Here is a 22,378-nt window from a genome sequence, read left to right as displayed (position 1 = left end):
TGGATGGATGGATGGATGGATAAATGTGTGGTTGGCTGGAAAGATGGGTGGATGGATGGATGGATGGATGGATGGATGGATGGATGGATGGATGGATGGATGGGTGGGTGGATGGATGGATGGGTGGGTGGGTGGATGGATGGATGGATGGATGGATGGATGGGTGGATGGGTGGATGGGTGGATGGGTGGATGGGTGGATGGATGGATGGATGCATGCATGCATGCATGAATGCATGAATGCATGCACGGAAGATGCAGTAGTCGTGGGTGTGGGGACAGGCTGCACAAGCTGCTGGGCAGACGTCTGCAGGACCACTCAAGAGGCTGTGGGACTGGAGCTCTGGTGAGGTATGAGGATCTGCTCAGGGACGGGGTGTGGGTGTAGGAGCAGCTCATTTGCTCCGTCGCGGTGCTCAGTCACCCATGACTGTCCTTGGGAGATTCTCATTAGCTTGTGAAAACCAGTGTTGCCCCGCTAGGAAGGACAGCAGCTTCCCTCCTCATTGGAAAGGACTGGCCATCTCCAGCCTTGACTTGAGAGTTGCCTGCCCATTTCCTCGCTGACTATACTACTAGTGAGGCCGATTTCCCGGGCCATGCGTGAGCCTCTGGACTTCCTGAGGCAGCCCTGTCAAGGCAGATGTGATGACTTTTGTTTTCAGGCGAGGGACCATCTCAGATGTTGAAGTCATGTCTTCGAAGCCTCCACCTTGGGTCAAACCCAAGGCTTTCTCCCATGGGCCGACTGGTCACTCAGGTCTTGGGGAAACACCACCCTGCTTCTCTGGTGTTCCGTGCAGAGGGAGGCCGTGGGCAGTGGCAGTGCCCACCAGGGTTCTCCTTGTTTCTGCCCCAGCTTCTGGGACTTTGCTTGGGGATTACCCACTCGGGATGCAGGCCGCTGTGGCTGCGACATCCCACCCTTCCTCCCAGCTGACTGCCGGACCTGCCGGGTCTGAGCGATCATAGGGACGTGTGGGGGAGGAGAGGCGGGCTGGAGAAGCGTCTCAGCATCTCCCAAAGGTAGTCCTCATGCAGGAGAGAAGTGGCCGACACGTCTGGCTGGAAAAGGCACATCCAAGGCTCTGAAAAGGTGTGTAAGACATCTTCTGCCTGATTCCTGGGTCATGAGGCAATGGCTGGGCAGGTCATTCTTAACCCAGCCCCTTGTGTCTTAAAATTCGTAGAGATACCCAGCATTAGAGCGTGTGTCAGTCTTACTTTGGCAGGGTATTTTGAGTTTTCAATGTTTGCATTGTCTCCAGAGGCATTTTAGGAGGAAGTTAGGTGAGAATTCGTTGGAACTATCAACCAACGCCATTTTAAATCATGACATTCTGGTTCTTTAAATATAATGTAAAATATTAAAATAGTAAAAGTCATTAAATAGGAATGGAAAACTGTTAGAAATGAGAAAGCAGAAAAAAATTCATAGTTCAATTACCCAATGAAAATCGCTGTTGACATTTTGCCATATTTCTTTCATAGTGGAGTGATTTTCCTATTCACATTTACACTTAGTTATGACCACATGGCTTTAAATCCTGCTTTTAAAGCTTACTCTATCATATGCTTTTTGCATATTGTTAAACTCTTTTTGTAAGGGGAGTGTATTTCATTGAGTGGATTTACCATAATTTCCTTCAACAGCCCGTAACGTTTTTCATTTAGCCTTTTTCTAATTTTTCATTATTATAAATAATGTTGTTAGAATGTCTTTTTACATAAATCTTCGCATTAGGTCATCTTCTTAGGGTGGATTCCTGGAAGTGAAATTACAGGATCGAAAAATACAAACACCTTAAGGCTCATAATACATAATTCGAGTTGCTTTCCGAAGGATGCATCCCAGCGTTCACCTGACCTCACAGCAGAAGCAAAGAACATCTCCGGGCTGGTTTTTAGACATGTGAGCTGCCCGGGAGACGGGAAGGTGGCCTCCCAGCAGGCTGGTCACAGGAGGCCCGGAGAGAGTTCTACTTCCCGCCAACACCTGCAGACAGTCCGGGGGAAGACAAGGATGGGGAGACTGACCTTTTTGTTAGAATAGGTAAAGGGCCTCTTGGCCTTAGGATTTCCTCCCCAAGGTGTGAGAGGGAAGCATCCAGCGTGTGCCTGATGCAGTGGAGCCCGGGGGAGGCATCGCCCTGGCCCTTGTGGAAAAGCCATAGCAGTTTACTCACCACCCAGGCTGGACCCCTCCTTTAACATCTATCTGTGGAGCACTTGGTCCTACAAAGCTCTGCATAGAAATCAAGTGATGCCTGGGGCATTAATGCCATACCGAGCGGACTCTGGGCAAAACTACTGAGCTGCAGGTCCTGGGTCATGGCTGCCAGGGGGCTGCAGAGCCGAGCACCCAGACAGATCAGAGGGGGTGCCAGCGGGCATCTTCGCTGGGGCCACAGGTTGGGCGTCGGAGGAGAAGGGGTAAGGTACAGTTCGGGCGGGTGGGCCAAAGGGGGAGCCTGGAGACACTGTGCAGTCATTTCATTGTTCCTTTAGCAGGTTTTCACCCTATGCCTGATGTTTCCATCTAGGCTAGGTGCCCATGATGCATAAATGCGAGGCTCTGCCTCTGTCCCCAACACGCTTACAGTCTAGTGGGGAAGAGAGACGAATTCTCTGTCCTTTCCTCTAGGTTTTCCTCAGTCCCACCCCTGGACGGCTGTTTCACGAGCAGGCTCTCCGTGTGCGCGGGTGTCACCTGGGCAGCTTCATCGGCGGGTGCTGGGTGATAAGCAGAACTTCTCGCAGGGGTAGCCCCAGATGTTGGGGGGCAGGATCCTCTCTAGCAGCCAGTTTCCGTCTCTGTCCAGCGCGGGGCTTATGATCGGCCAGTGGGGGAAGGGAGCAGAGGCTTCCACAGTTCATTCAGGGGGTGGACTGTCACTGAACGTCTCCTTCCAGTTTCAGCTGGGAGCCATCCCTTTCCTCCGGTGCACCTGCAGGGTCTCCACGCCATCGCCAAGTCTCCCAGAGACCCGGGAGAGGGGGGGTCAGCTAGGGTGGGCGGATTCTTCCTAGTAACGTCTTACCGACTTGCAGCCAGTCCCACACTTTCAGCCCTGGCCTTCTTGGTCCTGGTGCTTCCAAACCCAGAGTCTTTCTGGGACCCTCTGCCCTTGGGGCTCACTCTCATCCCACCCCCTCGCTCCCCTATACCCCTCCCCCCTATTACACACCTCCCTCCACCCTGCTAAGGCTGCTCCCCAGTGTGTTGGGGCCTGGTCTGCCCTTGCCTGAGCTCCTGCTCTCGCCCCCTCACTGTTATTTCCTTGGGGTCGGGTGGGCAGTCGTCCTACCTGTTTCCCAGCGTCTGCCCCACTTGTGGGGCACGGGGCGTGCAGAGCTGAGAGCCGCTCTGGCATGGGAGTGTCAGACGGGGGAGGCAGGAGGGTGCTCAGGTGTGTGGCTAGGATGGATGAGGAAAGGGGGTGGGCAGGAGTGGAGCCTGTTTATTTTGATGCTGGGTTGGAAGAGGGAGGTAAGGAGGGGTTGAAAAGACTTGGCTCAGGTTTGGACACACGGCAGGAGGAGCCAGCATGGGGGATGTGCTCTGGCTTGTGCAGGACTGAGCAGGGCACAGAGGCAGGCTGGGGCCGGGAGGAAGGTGCACTAGACTGGGCTCCTGGGGAGTTTGGAGCGGATGTGCAGGCCCTGGGACCGATGCTGGGAGACATTACCAGCAGGCGAAGGCCTCCGATCCAGCCTGGTGCAGGGGCTAGAAATTGCTGTGGAAGCATTTTCTGGCTTCTCTGAACAGCTCCATGGGTGCTCACACATGCACATGCATACACTCGTATGCACACACATGCATGCACACACCCCCCCACACACATGCTATGCACACACACATTCTGCACCGCAGACCTTTCCTTTCAGAGCTGCCCAGGTCCCTGCCGTGTTAAAATGAGCATCTCCGTTAGAGAAGTGTAATAGGACCTGGCGCTTCTCGATAAAAATAGAAAATGTCTACTTCTGCATCTGCACCTGGTGGGCAGGCTCACAGTCTTTCTTTTCAGCTTTCCACGTTATTAATTTTTAGTGCCAAAAGACCGCTCCATGGCTCTGGGCCTCGCGCCTCAGCTCTGCTGGATTGGAAGGCCTTTCTCAGCTCAATTCCCAGCCCAGAGCCCATCCTCCCAGCACCTGGGTCTCTCCTCTCCCTGAGTCTGCTGCCTCCAGGCAGCCCGTCTTCTCCTTAACCATCAGGTGAGACCCTGCCCCTGATCCAACCTTCCTGGTCCTGGTCCCAATCTGAGCCTGTTGTCCGGAGCTCCTCTGGGCACAGGAGGTGGCCCAGGGTGGCACATAGCGGCACCCAGTGATTGCGGGTGCTGCCCTCTCTTCCTTGGGTCCTGCGCTTCCTGCCACTTGAACATGGAGAGGGGCCGCTTTTCTGGAGGCAAGAGTCACCCTCCAGCCTGGAGCCCTGGCAGGAGGAGTCCCAGCGGAGGTGTGGAGCCAGGAGGAAGTCGGCCACACCTCTGGGCCCTGGCTGGCTAGGTGGCAGCAGTGTTAGACAGGCAGGGGAGCCAGACGTGGCCTTGCTGCGATGAGCCTGCTGCTGGCTTAGGTGAGTCTCCAAATAGTTAGGGTGAGAACGGGAAAGGGAGCCTTGGGTTTCCTCCTTCCCTGTGCAAAAGGGGACTCTACAGTCGACGCAGGCAAGCAGAGAAATTTAGCAGAGACGCCTCAGTGTCCGCAATCTGCCTCCTCAGATGTCCCTGTCCTCCATGCCTCCATCCGCCTGAAGGTCCCCGAGCAGCTGGCAGGCCTGGCTTCGCTCAGGAGCCCCGAAGCTGCTGATACTTCAAAACCACCCGGTTGTCGCTCGTTCACTTGGTCACCACTGTGGCACAGCTCTGAACCCTCCCAAGTGAAACGGCCTGAAAGAAACGGCAATCACAGGAGACCCCTCCTCCCCCCAAAGACACCATCCTTTGCACGCTGCAATCTTAGTTTGTTTCCTTTCAGCTGCCCCCTCCTGGGTGTTTTATGCACAGGAGAGTTCACACTGTATATACTTCTAAAAACCCTTTGTTCTATTTGATGTTACATCGCAGGCCTTTGTCTACATCACAAAGCTCTGTGACATTTTTAACACATGCACAAAATCCCGCGACATGGGCATCTGCTACATCACTGAATTGTCTTGCATCTAGAGGTCACCCTTTTGCCACACTCATCCCTTGAATTTCCTGAAAGTGAATGAGCCAGACTGAGGCAGCCCTGTGATGGGGTCTGCTCTCCACCCCGATCTGCAAAAAGCCAGAACCCCGACCAACCGTGTTAGTTTCCTACGGCCGCTGTGACAAATAACGCAAGCTGGTGCCTTCCAACAGCACATGTTTCTTTTCCAGCGGTTCTGAATGTCAGAAGGATAAATGTGGCAAACCGAGGCAAGGCCGTGCTCCCCGGGGACTCCCGGGGAGAACCCTTGCCCTGCCTCTTCCAGCTTCTGGAGCTGCATTCCCCGGCTCAGGCCCTTCCTCCAGCTCTCAGACCAGCAGCGTGGCATGTTCCAGTCTGTCTGCTCCCCTCTTCTGTAGCCAGGTCTCCCTCTTATAAAGACTGTAATTGCATTTAGAGCTCGCCTGGGTAATCCGGACCATCTCCCATCTCCACATCCCTAACTGCATCACATCTGCAGAGTCTATTCTGCCACCTACGGTGAGGCTCACGGGTCCCAGGGACTAGATTACTGATATCTTTGGGGGAACATTCAGCCACCCACACCAGCCCAGGGGTCCAATTTGGAACCATTTGACTGACTGGCGAGTGCAACCTCAGCCCTCAGCCCCTCCCACGCTGTCCCCTGTGTGTGCTTGCTGCAGGGGTCACACCCATGCCAACTGCTCCACCAGGCGGCAGGTATTGAGGGCCTGGCCAGTGACCTGACCTGACCTTGGGCCCCTCCACCTGCAGATCCCAGAATAGGGGTTTTGCCTTGTGAGTAGACTCCACGATGTTTGTGAAATAAATAAAATGAATATATGATTGATAAGAGTGACCAATGCAGGACATAAATAAGACAGTGGCTATGGTTCCAGAATTTTAAGTCTAACACCCCCCTGGACACTAGCCAGTGGCAGTGGGGTTTGGGCAGAAGCCATTGTTGCTCATGAGGACAGATCAGGTCAGGGCCTCACGGGACAAGCTGCCCTATGCCCATGGGAACCAGCAAGCAGCCACAACCAGCACCGGCTGCTCAGCGCCTCCAGCCCCCACCCACCCTCTGAGGAGGAGAACACAGCTGCTGCTCAGGCCTCACTAACCTCAGGCCCAGTGTTTCTAACCTGGAAAGAAAGTCCTGGAAAATGCGTTTCCAGCTTGGTTGAGTTGCCACAGCATAGAGCCACACAGAGTCATAGTCGTGCCTGGTTTGGGGCCGGGGAAAGGGGCAGCTGCCTGGCTCCGATGTTGTCCCCTGTCCTGCTATACAAAGTCCCAGTGGCCACGGCAGCTGAACTTGAAAGCCACCTGCTGGTCACTTTTCTGGGTCCGCCGTTACCATGTTTCTGTGGGCTCCTCTTTGGCAGGTTGAACTAATCAGAGCTGACAGTGGGAGGTAAAGGTGAGTTAATTATCACCAAGAATACTGGGTGGAATCAACCACTTGTAAAAAGTACGTTTTTCACTTAAAGTGCACAAACATGTTTTTCTACTATAAAATTTCTAACAAGAGTGGTTCCTATGACCTAGATCCTAGTCTCAGGTTATAAGTTAATAGTCCTTGGAGGCTATTACGACAAACCCTTCAATGTTACTGGAAAGCTCTTGTCCCTCTTAGCAAGTGGCCTGGGAAATTCTGTGACAGGACAGAGACTATGTGCGCTGACTTAAACCTCAGGTGCGAGGCGATGCTCTCTGCCTTTTCCTATCTAACAAGACACGAGGGCCATGCAGGGAGGCCAGCCCGGCCTCCTGTGCCAACATCTCCCCTCCTGTCCAAGTTCCTAACGACACTTCTGACCCGGGTCTGTGCCATTTCCAGCCAAGAATAACTTACAGCATACGGGGCGTCCCGTCTCTGCTCCTGTTCCAGCTACTTTATTCCCGCGAGCTCGGGAGCTCCACCTGCCCCTCCTCTAGCCAGTGCCCGTCCGACCTCCGTTACAGCCATGCGATGGGGAAGGCGGGACAGCAAAAGCCACCGACGTGGGAGCAGACTGGGCGCCGTGGAGGGCCTGCTGTGTGCTCCCATCCCACATGCATCCTCTCTAATTACTGAGAGAGGAGTATTGCGACTCCCCTTTTATAAATGACACAGGCGGTCGATGTGTCCAAGGTCACGCAGCCAGGTGACGCCAGTGCAGCCGGGCTCCCGCTTCAGTGCTCTTTCTGCCGCCCTTTCCACCCTCTATGTGCGTTCACTCTCTGGCTGCACCCCGGAGCTCAGCAATGGGACGTCCTGAGTGTGCGGAGCGCCAGGGACGGGGGACGCCGGTGGGGGCGCATTTTGTGTTTTGTGGCTTATTTCCGACCACACTCTTTTTGGACTGCCGGTGAATTTTAAGTGGACAGCAATTTGGAGCTGTACCAGCCCCTTATTAGGTTGTGCTATTCTGAGGAAGTGACACGGGTTATTTTAAAAGACACAGCAGGTCAAGAACTTTTCATTAAAAAAAAAAAAAATCGAATCAGAACGTCTGTCCCATATTTGGGCTGAGCACCGAAGAAGCCTTTTACCAAATCTGGAAGTGCTCCAGCTAGGCAAAGACTTCTGGCGTGGAGACTGAGCGTGGGCCTCTTTGTGTCCGGCCGGGCCTTGCAGAAATCGGGGAGTTGCACATGCTGTTCACCTGCCTGGAATTCCACCCCCTCTACCTTTGCTCAGCTAAGGCCTCTACTTAGATATTATTTCCTTTGGCTTGTCAGCAGCACCCAAATTGGTGTTGCTTTCTTCTATCATAACACTTCTAGCCTGCATTGGAATTTTTCTATCTACTTGTCGCCCCCCCCGACCCCATCATGCCAATGTTGAATGTACGCAGGCCCTGGCACATCGTGGGTGCTGAATAAACACCTGCCGGGTGAGCGAGTAAATGAAGCTGTGACCTCCAGCGTGTGACCCAGGATCCCGACTCCCAGCGCTGGTCCCTGTCCCCTGCCCAGGGCTGTCTACTGGATAGCCTGTCCCCGAGCCCCATGTCACCTCCGTAACTAGGCTGGTGCCGCGTCTGACTTCCCCTGACTTTGAAATAACTTTCCCCTCGCAGTTCCCAGGTGCCCTTTCCTGACACCCTCGCTGTTCTGTGCCTCCCTCCTCCCCCTGCCTTGTAATTCCCCGGCCCTGCCAAAAATTGGAAGCTCATTATTAACCCGGGAGCTGCCTGTAATCTCCCAGAGACTCCAGCTGGAAAATATTAGCTCCTATCTCAGCTGAGAACTGACACAGGAGAGGCTCCTTGAGCTGCTAGCTGTCAAGGAGAGGAATAAAAGTTTTTCATCTGCATGAGTAATTGTTTCCTGTGTTGCCAGAGAGGTGCTGGATTTACGTCCCAGGCTCGCTCGCGCGGGCAGGAGCGGCTGCTGCCCACAATCTAGCCACGCGCTTCTTTCCCCTACTTCTCCTTCTTGGGGTGAGCTAGAGGAGAAGTCGGAGAGGTGAGGGTGGAGGGAGAGGGGGCCCCGGGATGTCCAGCCTCGGGGGCATCAGAACCAGAAGGTGCTGGGGCGGAGATGATGGCTGGTTTCAGTGGCTTGGGAGGAGGCTGGCAGAGCACGCGCTGGTCGGCTGTCCTTCCTCTCTTCCCGCCACCCCCCACCTCCATCTACCAGCCGGTCCCATCAGCTTGACTCCCAGAAGAGCCCTCCATCTCCGCCACCCTAATCAGACCCTGTGTACCTGCCGGGATGTCTGCAACCTCCCAGGTGGCCTCAGGCTTCTGCTCTCAAACCCTACGGCTCGCCCTCCGCACAGCACCCAGGAGCTTCATCCAAACCAACCCGTTTCTCCTGGGTTCCTCAGCCCTCGGAAGGGGGCCTTGACCTGCGGGCTCCCGTAAACCGCTGCCTCCTGGCCTCCTGGCCTCCTGGGAGCTCACTGTCGCCTTCATGCCCCCTTCCTCAAGCACCCCAGGCTAACCCTGCTCATGGGGTCTTCACGCTGACTGTGTCCTGACGTTCTCCCGATCATACAGCTGCTCCTTGTCAACACGTGTGTTGCTCAATTACCCTCTGCAGAGAGATCGTCCCTGGCCGCGTGGTCTCACCTAGTGTCTCCCTCCATGGCTTTCTGGTCCACAATTGCACTTTATTTCCCCCGAGGCCCTGACCACCATGCAGAGTTTCATCAGTTGGCTTTTGTCTGTCATCTGCCGTCCCCACTAGGATGGACGCTGATGAGAGGAGAGAGAAACGTGACTGTTCGATTCACCACTGGACCCACAGCACCCAGGGCTGTGCCCGGCACAAAGCAGGGGCCCTGATACATCTTTACTGAATGAATTAATAAAAGCATGTGGTGGGAGGCCGAGGGAAGACCGGCAAAGAGGCAAATTTGGCACCTAAGCCGGTGTATGATGACCACTGTCTGAGAACAGCCAATATCTGGGGATCCAACAATAGTAATTACAATAACAGCTGCTACTGTTGTGTTTTGGTTGTGTTTTAGGTGCTGAAATTGCTCTATTCATCCATGGAGGCTGGTTGCAAAGCACTACAACGGGGAGACCCAGCAAAGGAAGCTGCTCCCTCAGAGACCCGAAGGCAGGGGAGTCCCTCAGAGTGCTGGGGAAGCCGGGACGCAGAGCACGCGGGGACAAGAGGGAAGGAAACGGGGAAAAGGCAACGCTGAAACAAACCCTGAACATTCCCATGATAAGTGATTCACCTGTTCAGGCTCAGTAATCCACACCTGCCACACTTTAGAACGCGCCACAAGGTAAGACGCGTTCATAAAACTTTAAGTCTACAGAATATAGGGCTCTGGTCTCTATTTTCCAGAGATGCAGACAGGTGGTGCACACCGCTGGGAAACCGCCTGCATTCCTGGGCCAAGGGCCAGCAGCTTAGGGAGAGCGAGCACCCAGAAGGATCTGAGCGGAGTGTCGTGCAACCTGAGTGGAGGCTTTGATTTTATTGATTTTAGTCCCAATAGTCCAGCTGACAAGTGTTTTTTTTCCCCTCACCAAATGATTATTGTTTCTAGAGACAGGAGAGAGAGAGAGAGAGATTGATGTGATAGAGACCATCTGTTGGTTGCCTTCCATACGTGCCCTGACCAGAAATCGAACCCACAACCTTTTGGTATACAGGATGATATTTCAACCAACTGAGCCACACTGGCCAGGGCTCCGCTCACAAGTTTTGTCACCCAGAAGTTCCTGCAAATACTTCAGAGCACAGACAACTTTTTGCACTGGATAAACAAAGGTCCAAGGGATTGGTTCCTAGTTTTTTGTTATTGTTGTTTTTTAAAAAAACTACAGTTAATTCATCTCCTAAAGAAAATTTCTATTTCTGATTTATTTCCCTTGTCAAAGCGGTGTGGGAAGGGGAGGTCACAGTACTCTGTTTCCACACCACCATTTATGGAGAACCCCAGGCAGGCGTGACTGGAGGAAACTGAGGCAGGGAGAAGCTGATTAGCGTGCTCAGCAGCCCAAAGCTAGTAAGTGTGGGAATGGGAATTCAGGCTGAAGGGCCCCCTCCATTTCACCCCCAGAACCTGTTCTGGACAAGGGGGAGCTATCAGGGCAGTTTAAATAGATGCAGCTGGGGCTGGGCCCCACGCCCTGCGGGGATACAGGCGTGACTAGGGTTTGGCAATGTGGGCGACAGCTTTGCCCAGTTCCTGAGGCAGGCGTGCCCGCTTGGGAGTGTCGGCGTTTCCGTCAGCCAGGAACGGTTTGCAGAGTGCCCACCGTGTCCCTGCGGGGAGCGAAAGAGAGTTCGGACTGTGGGATCAGACACACGGGGGGCGGGTTCCAGCTCCTCTAGGGACCAGCTCTGCGATCTTGGCCAAGCGATGGCAGCTCTCTCGGCGTTGGCGCCCCATCTCTGAGATGAGGCTGAGAACGCAGGCAGCTCAGTTCCGCGGGGAGCTCACCACGTGGTCGCCCCCCTCCCCTCATCCCAGCCTTTGGTTTGATGTCTGCCCTTTGCAAAGAGCCAACGTTTTCATCCTAAGGAGGCTACCACGGGGCTTCAGGGAGTGACCCACTTACAGCCAATTGCTTCCTTCTGGGTTCTTCTGATGGGGTAAATGAGGAATCATTTAAAACCACAGCCCTGGGAGCCAGAGGCGGAGCCTTCAGAGGGGGGTGCAGGTGGAGCCCCAGTGCATGTGCAGGAAGCTCTGTAAGGCAGGCGGAGCTCCAGGCGCACAAGAGCAGCGCCCCCCCCCCCCCCCCCCCCCCCGCCTGTGGGGCCCAGGACCTACCTGGGCAATTGTAAGCTAACTAGGCCAGGGCAAAGCAGACCTGCAAATTAGACGTGATAATTACAGAGACCCAGGGCCGCCCTCAGACCTCTTATTTCACTGCAAACCCTCAACACCAGGGCCCCTGCTTGGGCTGTGAACACGTCTATTCAAAGAGCATTTCCTCCCAGGCGAGGCAGGAAGAGTCTCCGGATGAGTTGTATTTCCAGCACACCTCCGGGCGCAGGTTGCATGTAGCTGGAGCTGTTTGGAACCAAGAAATGATTTGACTAAAGGGCTTTTCAGCTCTACAAGTATTCACTGGCCCTTCCTATGTTCCCCACGCTGGGTTTGCTAGTGGAATGCAAAGATTTGTATGAAATGGTATCTGACCTTCTAGTTAATAACTTACCATTGACCGAGGCCCTACGAAGGGCAGGGGCTTCATAAATGTTCTTCTTATTCTTACAACAACCTAATGAGGCGGATATCACCTCGTGTTATAGGTGAGGGGCAGGACGCTCAAAAAGGTCAAGTTGTGAGCTCAAGGTCAGGCAACTAGTGAGGGCTAGAACTAAGCTTTAGATTCAGGGGTGTTTCACAGCAAACCCCATATTTCTCACGTGCTCCGAGATACCTTTTTGTCAAGGGCCCAGGGTCAAGTAGATACAAAGATATAAAGCCTTAAATACTGTCCAGCTGGGTAACATAAGCCCACATGCTGAAAGTCAAGGCCAAGCGAGACCAGAGTCTCTGGCACAGGTTGGACGCTGTGTGCTCCCGGTTTCCTGCCCGTCTGCAAATGGAAAATATTAGTGTGGCTGGAGGGCTGGGCACCCTTGCCACCCTCTCTCCGTTTTTATGGGGAGGAAGGGGAATGGCCGGGCCAAATGAATTTAACACTTGTTCTCCGGCAAAGCTCTGCCGTGAGGGATGAGCGCAGCTGTGCCACCCCACACTCTGCCTCCGGAGCGGGGAAATCAGTAATGGAGACCAGTGTGCAAGAGCAGGCTGGGCCCTGTGCGAACAGGGCAAGTGTTGTCTCCTCAGTTTGGCTTTAGACCGTCCTGCTCTTTGGGGAAAAAATAACTGTCCTGGGGAGAAATGCCAATTGTATAGATCTGCTAATAAAAGACCTGGCAGCTCACAGTTCTTGTCCATGAGGAAACTCACATCGGAGAGGCCAAGCTTACTCTGGGCCAACAGACTGGAGCCCATCAGCCCAACAGCACCCATCCCCCTTTGCCTCCCCCCTTCCCCTTTCTCCAGGCTTGTAAGACTGGACGGCACCCAGCTGGCTGAAGCCTGCACCCTGCTCTAGGCCAATAGCCAGACCAGACAGAGACCCTGGAGGGAGTAAGAGGGCCGTGGGAAGGGAGGGCTCACCTGTGGTCAGGAGCGGAATCTATCCAAGTGGGAGACTTAAATGGATGCTTACGAGGTGAGATGGTTACCTGCAGGTGAGCAGGTAGGATAAAGGGCTGGAGGGACACAGTCCATTGGGGAATCTCTCCTTGTGATGCAAAACTCAAGGGAAAGGCAACGCTCTCTTAAACACTAACATTCATCTCATTTTGCATGAAAATTTTCCTTCTGAAACTGACCCGATCTTCAGTAAAGAAACCTGCGTTTGCCTGCCTGGCCTGTGAGCTAGTTTTGTGGAAACTGACGTGGGGTGACCTGGTTCCATCTCACCCCATCCTGGTAGAGAAGGGGCCTGGCCAGTAAGGCAAACTACACCACTTGTCAATATCTGACACTATCAAGTGTGCTTTTTTGGGCCAGTATTATAGATTTTTAAAGTGTATCTCATTTTAAAAGTGTGCATTTTCTTGATTACTTGGGAGGCTGTTTTCTTATATGGTAATGGGCCATTTACATTCCTCTTTTCTGTGAAATTTTTTGGGCCTTTCCCTATGTTTTCAATGGGTTGTTCTTTTTAACTTACTGATTTTCAAGAGTTCTTTGAATATTCTGAAAATGAATACTTTACTATATATTGTTAGCATTTTTTCCCACTTTGGTCACTATTTTTTTACTCAATGTATTGTCATAAGAAGTTATACTTTGGGGCATCGCAAATTAACCAGTCTTCCCACTGCCTTTTGCTTTGTGCACCATCCCTGCCCGAGATCATAAACATGTTTTCTATAATTACCTCTTAATAATCCCCTATATTTATTGTCTAAGGTTAGGTGTCTCTAAGCCATTTGTAATTGTATCTTGTGAAGGGTAGAGGGAGGAAATTTCCTCTTGCTCCCACTGATCTGAAGCCCTTATATACACCGAACCCCCCTTCCCCTTCCTCCCTCCAGCTACAATGGAAAGAGAGCCCCTCCTCCCCTCCAGGACAAGCCAGTCACCTGGTACTCACCTCTCTGCCGTCCTCAAGGTCTCCCTTCCCTTTACACCTCACTTGTCACCATTCCTTCCTTCCCTCCTGGATCATTTACATCAGCACAAAAACATAGTTTAATTCTTTCCACCTTTAAAAACCTTTTGTTCCTTGGGGTAAGACAAGCGGTGGAAAATCTGGATAAAAGTTGTATTTTCTAAAACATCAGGGAGCTATGGAAGTAATAAGGGCCAGAGGAACTATAATTCTGGAGAAGGGAGGACTGCTCAGTGGTGAACATTTGCAGGTGCTTTTCCCTTTGGGTCATTGATGACTCTGGGAACAGGCTAGAGGCACAATCTGGGCTGGGTCCAGTCACAGGGCTGTTGTGAAGTGACAAAATTAGAGGCTTGATGGGCAGAGCTGCAGCCAGGTCCACCTTGAGTTATGTCAAACCATAAAGCTACATGATGTGAGAGGTGAAGACCTCTGAAAAGCAGAGTGGACTTTTCTGGTGTCTCTTGAGACGACAAGGACTCACCAGGCATTGGAGTTCCTGAGAACTGGCAGGAGCTGAGGACACTGGAGGGACTGGTGAAGGGACACCAGCTTTTGCCACCTGCAGCTGCTTTTTCCTGGGAACACCTGCTGATTCTGATGCAGCTGGACAGGTGTGGAGACTTGAGGGACCTCACACACAAGGCCCTTTCCCCAAGGGCTTTTTACAAGTGGAAGCAGCCCAGGGCAGGATGCTAAAGAGCAAAGCCAAAGCCCCAAAAGGCAGATCAGAATCTCCTGCAGCCTCTGTGGGCTGACACAATGACCTACCAGGCTCTTGGGTGAGAGCCACACTATAGAAACAAGGCAGACAGGAAGGAGATAGCCTGGTTCTTATCAGAACTGCAACTGAACCTTGGTTCAGTCCTATCCTTATTGGAATTAAGTTGTGCAGTACTTCACCCTATCTGCCCAGGAGAAGAAAGGGTTAACTCCACCTGGCTGGAAAGAAAACATTATCTAGAACCTTTATTGTGCTTTTACCACAATATTTGGTATTTCTTTAAAAGTTACTCCAAGAAGAAAAACTATGTAACTGAAAACCAAGAGAAAAAGCAGGTGATAGAAGCAGACCCACTGCTAACCCAGAGTTATCAATGTGACCTGATAAAAGCTTACCCAGGTATCAAAAGTGCCACTTAGGCCATCACAAACAATTCGAACAATAAAACACGTTTCCTACCTATCTTGAAATAGGTTATCCAGAAAATTTTTGATAGAGAACAGTAAAAGTCTTTTCCATACCTACACCAAATAAAGCATGCAAAAAAATCCTGGACACAATATTTTTAGTAAGTTTTTTCAAAGCATAAAAACATGTTCAGTGGAAAAAGAATGGATTCTTCAAATAGCTTAGTCATGGGTAGAGTGAGCATTGTTTTCCCTACTTAAAATGATTACAGTAGTCCCCCTTATCCATGAGAGATATGGTTCAAGACCCCCAGTGGATGCCTGAAACTGTGGATAGTATTGAACCCTATGTACACTATGCTTTTCCTATACACACATACCTTTTCTCCCTCCCATCCTGCTGGTCTGAGACATTGCTTGCTTGATTGGCCTATCCACAGTGGGCTCTTCCTGTGTTCCTGATCACTGCCCTCGGTTTACCCCATTGTGGAGTGTCCCTCTGTACTGAACTGCTCACCCTGAGGGCTCTTACCTGCCACATGTAGCTCAGGAACAAAGATTGAGTTGAATAAATGAATACTGGAAGCCAGAAACAGGACCGATTCTGACAACATCTGGGCCATACCTCTTACTAACTTAGGACAAGTGACCATGTCTCTGAGCCTGCGTCTTCACAAGTGGTTATTTCTTTGGAGGGCTAAGAGGAGAGGTAATCTATATTAACCACATATCACATTAATTTGTACATTGTCAGTACTTTTTAATCCACTGCCTTCCTTACTGAGGAGGTAACTCAATTGCAGAAGGGGCTGGCATGACTCATTTCTGCAAGTTAGTAGGTAGTTGGGATGAAAACCCAAGCCTTGTGATTCTACAGTATCACAGACCTTCAGACTCTCACTGGCAACCAGTGGGCAAATAACCTCAAGCCTCTGGGAACTGAAGGAACTATGTACACTTAAAAATACTAAAAACTGGAATTAATGAAATTCAGGATATGGTCTTTACTAATCTCTGTTTTAAGGAAAGGATTATCCAGAAACAGAAGAATAAAAATGCATAATACACAAGTTTTATTCTTTTCTTTATAAACACAAAGACCTTTAAGTAACTACAATGATTTCTTTCAAGTTTACCTTTTCCTTCCATGGTATTAACACCTGCATAAACTCAGATAGCCTGGAGCCAACAGGGATGGGGGTGCTTGTCTCCCTGTTAAACAGTCTCCAAGGAAAGTAGAAGTGTTGAAAAAAGGCAGTTGTAACTTGGAGCAAAAATCGACCTAATTATTTGTGATTAGCTGTCATGTTTTTTTAAGGCAACTCCTCAAATAAGTCAATTGTGTGTGTTTTTTAAATAGAGTAAGTTGCATTGTCTTGCAGTAGTCTTCAGCTCCTTACTACACACCAAGAGCCATTCTCTCCCTCCTGTTTAAATTGTGTTAAAAGGCATTTGGTTTGTTCCTTAATGTTTTTTATGTTGTTGTTTTTTTAACAAACTAAAATAATCTTCAAAGTTTTTGATTTTTTCCCCCTTAAGAATGCTCTTAATGACATTTTCCATGAAATACAGGAAATATCATAAAGGGAAACTATTAAAATGTATTAAATCAACTATGTGCCAGACACTGTATATTGGTTAGCTGATTTAATATTCAAAGAACATTATGAGATAGGTTTTAATGTACCTACCTTATTACAGGTGAGGAAACGGAGGCTCTGAGAAGTGAAACACTTTACTGTGGGTCTGAGTAAGGAGTCCACTGGGATTCATCCACGTATGTTTGTTTCCCAAGTCTGCACAGTAATCGAGCGGGGGGCAGAGAGCTAGACTCCAGACAGGCTGCCTGCTGCTTACTAGCTATGTTAGCTATGAGCAAAGTACATAATCTCTCCAAGCCCCTGTTTTCTTATATGTGAAGGAGGCATTCTTATAATAATACCTCTTGGGGGGTAGATTCTTAGAAGGGCACTTTCTTAGCCAAGTAGCTTGTTCTCAGTCCTGGGCAACTTGGTCCCTTCGCCTGGCCTTGCTCACTCCTGGAGCAGCCTGCCTTTGGCCTGATCCCTAGTAAGTGTTCTTCCATGGATTCCATTTATACAAACTCTCTCTCTCTTCTTCCCTCCTTCTCAACTCAAACATTCTGAGCAGGTATACTAGGAAGAAAGGAGGCAGAAAGAGAAAGAAAATCAAGAACCCACAATTGGTCATAGCAGCTCTGCCTCCTAGGGGAGAGTTTCTCTTTGGCATAGACTTTTATTTAGTAAAACACATCAATGTGACATTGAATAAAAAAAAGCTAGCCTCGCCAGGCCAGCATGGCTCAGCGGCTGAGCATCGACCTAAGATCTGGGAGATTGCGGTTCAATTCCTGGTCAGGGCACATGCCTGGGTTGCAGGCTCCATCCCCAGTCGGGGGCGTGCAGGAGGCAGCTGATCAATGACTCTCATTCAGCATTGATATTTCTCTCTCTCTCCCTCTCAAATCATACATATTTAAAAAATAAAAAAGCTAGCCCCAAGTCAAACAGACCTAGTTGTTCTGCATAATAAAGTAAAAATGTTAGTCTTTCCTGGATTAGCTTTTCCAAGTGGGGAGAGGTCAGTGAGAAAGAAAGGAGCCCAGAAAGATGAGATGATTGGCTTCATGGGGAGGGGATGGGAGGGAAGGGATGATCCTGTAGCTTTTTCAAAATGAAGTCTAATATCCCACTTTAAGGCATAGTCTGAGTGTTAACCCAAATATGCCCCAGAGTCTGTCACCTGCAGAGTGTGAAGAAATCAGAGTGGCGCCCAGTGTGAGGTGGGTGATGTGTATGGAACATGAATGAGATGCGTGGAGGTCATCCTGAATCCACACTCAAGTAGTAGATGCTGGAGCTTTAAGGTAAGGGGTGCTGTGGAGAACTGAGGGATCCCCCTGAAATCCCTGGAAATAGTGAAGTGTGACATGGAGGTGTGTGGGGAACGGGTGTGCAAATTAAATCCTGTCTCAAAGGATGGGGTGCCCAGGCTGACGGACGATCACAGAGAGTTCAGGGGATTTCACGATGAACCAGGAGGGATTATCACATCGGGACCAGGGTCTAGTATTCTTCTACAAGTTGTGCTAAATCTGTGTGTCTCTTCCAAGGTGAAGGTTTCGTGTGATTATTCATGACCCTCAAGGGTTAGACAATTAGTAGAAATGAGACTTTGTAGAATCCAACCAAAATGGTGATGTAGACGTGGCTTCTTGGTGTCTGTGGTTGGTGGTCAGGTGAGACAAGATTTGAGGGGGAGGCACCATCATGTCAGTGCAGCACCAGGCAAGTTTCCAAGCCCAGTGCCCCAGGTAATCGGCCTCTAAGCAATGAATCTGCCATGTAAGTACTCTATCAACTGGACCAGGTTCCAAAGATGAGTTTATAAGTGTGATTACTGAGACATGCAAAGAGCTCTCCCATATTATTGAAATACTCAGTTTAGTAGTTTCAAGGGCTATTGACTTTTCACCTCAAAACCATGAATGGTCATTATAACAAAGCATTTGTGGGGGCATTTTCTTGGAAAAATCTCTCGCTTAAGTTTGTAAACTGTGTTTGCCATAGGAGGTTCACTCACCAACACTAGGAGAATTTACTCACTGACAAATTCATTGGACTAGTTCAAGTTAACACATCTGGTGTAAAAAGATAGGAAAAAATCTTTTAGAATATCTCTACATAAACTTCTTTTGTAAGCCAAATACAATGACACTAACAAAGTAACTTTCAAATGCAATAAGGATCAGGGCAAGATGGTGTCAATAGCATTGTTTTCCAACTTCCTGAAATCCCTTAAAAAACAAGCAGAGTAACTAGGAGAGAAAAAGAAGAGTATAGAAAGTAAAAACATTTAAAAAAGAAGAAAAATATCAAAATGATTTAAGAGAAAGTGATGGATATAGAAGACAGGCAAAGAAGATCCAACATATGCATAATAAAAGCCCCACCCAGAAAAAGTAAGGTAATGCAGAAGGACAAATATAAGCAACTATTAAAGAAAACTTTCCTGAAAACAAACATACAAACAAAATGACTTGAGCCTGTGTAAAGGGGACAAAATGTGCCTGGGACACATGACCAGAACAGTCAACTCTAAGACACAGTCTGTTAAAACTATTAGACTTAAGAAATCCTTTTGGCATAAGGCAAAGTGACCAAGTAACGTATATGGCATTAGACCTTTACGTAATACTTTTGATTTAAAATACAACGGAGTAAATGCAGTAACAGATACCTACGAAAGAAAATATGAGCCAACAATTCATTATTTGGCCAAAGTGACCTTTTTGCTACTGAACCTAACTGGCCACCACATTACCCTGTTCTATTTTCTCTGTAGGATTTTGCATGTTTCAAGCTTTTTGTTCATCTTTTCCCTGAATGAATGTTGCATGAGAGCAAGGCTTGTTCTGTTAGCTGCTATATCTGCAGCATCCAGTACAATTCATGGTGGCGGTCAAAGGTTTCATAAACCCAAGACTTTTGCACAAGGACTGTCTTAGTGCAGGCGGCTATAACAGAACACAAGAGATTGGGTGGCTTGAACAACAGATCTTTCTTTCTCACAGTTCTTCAGGCTGGGAAGTTGGAGGTCAAGGTGCTAACAGATTTGGTGTGTGGTGAAGGCACACCTCCTGGTGTGAAGACAAACATCTTCTCACTGTGTCCTCACATGGCCTTTCCTAGGTGCGTTTGCATGGAGAAATCTTTCCTCTTCTTATGAGAGCACTAATGCCATCACGAGAACCCCACCTCATGTCCGCATCCAGCCCTAATCACTTCCAAAAGGCCCCACCTCCAAATACACACACTGGGAATTAGGGCATCAACATGTGAATTTGGAGTGGGACACAAAAATTTTCCCCTTCCTTGGCCTAAAATGAGGCAACCAGCTGAGCTCTGATGTTCCTCCTGCTTTGACATTCTGTCTAGGAAGAGCCCCTACTAACCAAACTCTTGCACTACCAAGCACTGTACAAGGCGATGGGGTTAAAATGATAGGAGACTCAAATGCTGTCATGTGTGGTGCCCAATTCCTGTCCAGTGCTGGGTAGAAAGACTGGGACAGAGAATGTAAAATAGGAGAAATGGTATTTTCCTTATACAACTCTTACCAGATACTTGACAACCTATGCATGCTATTACCTTCTCTGTGATGAAGCTATGGACTGAAGTCAGACGTAAGTGGGGAGGAGCAGTATTTCATACAGAATGGATTCCTTTTATGGGGAGGCATCCCTTTGTACCATCTGAGGGCCTGCTCAGAAGGTAGAGGTGAGGCAGCTAATCTTGAGAAGGAAACAGGAGGGACCGAGCACAGGGTGGGCTGGGCTGTGACTGCAGGTCATGAGAGGTGGGAAAGTGGCTCTGGTTGGGGACTGGGTGGCTGGGGACAGTTTCAGGGAGGAGAGACTCCTGCTGGAATTGGAAGTACCCATGTAAGAACAGCCTGGTGAGTGCCAGAGTAGGGGAGAGGCAGCTGGCTGGGTGAGGAGGGCAGGACCAGTCAGAGGGGATCTTGAATACCAGGAGTTGCTGAACAAGACTTTGAAGTCACTTATTCCAGTGGTTCTCACACCATGCCTCCGAGAACACTAGGGTTTTAAACATTTGGATTATATGGGAAAAAATTCCAGTCTAATCTCCAAAGTAAAAAAACTATGCTAAATTCATGAGTATTCTTCCTCTTTCAGGTTTTCTTATTTGGTGACTGCCTGTTCTCACTTCTCTCCCCCAGAATCTAGGTCAAGGACAAAACTGGTTCAGCACAAAGTTAGGTGAACTGTCTGTCTTACATTTAATTAATCCATAATACAAAGTGTTCATGCTACATACAACCTCATAACATCCAGGAGTGTGGGCACGTATAAAAGGGGGGACTTCCAACCTCTGTCCTATGGGGGGCTGCCCGAGGGCTCGTCTATAGTGCCTGATCCCCTGGCCTCCTGCTAGGTCAGGGGTTGTGGACCCTGGACCATCAGGCTTCCGAGTGCTAAGCACAGAGCAGGGCTCCTCCCAGGCCTTCCAGTGAGCTGCACGTGAACCTGCTCGACGGGTGGGACTTTTGCAGACATGGCCATGTGCAGGCATGCACCACGTGAGAGCTGATACAGGGGCTCGGAGGTCTGGCCTGGGCTCAGGCGAGCAGGCCCATTGCCTTGCAGCCCGAGGTTCACGGAGCTGAGTGAAGAGAATGAGAGGCAGCCCTGTGTGTGTAGCACGTGACATTAGTTGCTGGGAGGGACAGAACAGAGAGAGGCCAAAAACCACCAGGCAGCTGAGAAAACCAGAGACACAGGTATAGCCTGGGTACTTGGAGAAAGCTATACGGACTCGGGTGCTCTCAGGTGCCAATCTGCCGGGGAGGCTGGGGGGTGCAGGCAGGTTCCAGCAGGCCCTGTGTAGGGCTCATCCCCTGCCTATTTCCTCCCGGCCCAGGTTCGGCAGAGCAGAGCAACAGGGCTGGTAAAAAGGGTAAACAGAAGCACAAACATCCCTGCTGCAGGCCAGCAGGACTGGGGCTCAGGGAGACGGGGACCGCAGGACCTGGGACAAGACAAGAACAAAAGAAGACCGAGTCAAAGGAAAGGGACAATCCGGTGAGGGTGAGGGGCAGGGTGGAGGGTAGTGGGAGCGGAGCTGCTGGGGTGAGTGTGGCCGGGGAGCTTGGTGGTCAGGGCTGGTCCCCAGAGGTGAGGCCTGGGTCTGAGCCAGGGCAGGTTAGAAATGGAGCAGGTGGGTTGGTGTCAGAAACCCTGGATTGGAAACCTGCCTCCGTGATCTGGACAAGCCATTGTACCGCCTCAAACTTAGCCCTGGGGACCTTGGAGGGCAGCAGAGTGGGGTGGAGGTCAGCACCGCCCTCATGCAGGAGGGGTGCTCCTCCTTTCTGACCCAGCCACCCTGGACTCAGGCGTCGGGCCCCAAAGGTGCTCACCTCATCACTGTACTACGGGTCTGGCAGCTGTTCAAGGACCATGTCCTCAATGCCACTGAACTAGAGAGAGAGAAGGGAATTAGAGACCGCAGCCCTGGGGGCCTCCCTCCTCTCCTGGCTCCCGGGCCTTCCACCAGCCTGGAGCAGCAGGCAGGTGGAACAGAGGGGACCCCAAGGACCCTTCTTCCACCCACCTTCAGTCCATGATGCCCACCAGAGAGGCCCTCCTATGGCTGAGGGGGTTTCAGTTAGAGACCCCAAAAGGTAGCCCAGCCATTCAGTTCTAACTTCTCTCTAATCCAGTCCTTTAAAAATCTGTAGCTATAAACTCCATTTACTATTTATTTATTTATTTATTTATTTATTTATTTAGGTGCAGACACAGAGGGAGCTGATATCCTACAGAGGCCAGACATGGGAGGCAGGGAGCAGGGCCACCCGGGACGACCCGCTGGGCCTCGGGAGAAGCACACTTGCCTCGATGTGGTACACGATGCGCCAGAAGCTGGAGTCAGAGCC

This window comes from Miniopterus natalensis, chromosome 1 (assembly GCF_054644295.1).
Source record: "Miniopterus natalensis isolate mMinNat1 chromosome 1, mMinNat1.hap1, whole genome shotgun sequence".
Lineage (NCBI taxonomy): Eukaryota > Metazoa > Chordata > Mammalia > Chiroptera > Miniopteridae > Miniopterus > Miniopterus natalensis.
This window is presented reverse-complemented; position numbering follows the sequence as displayed.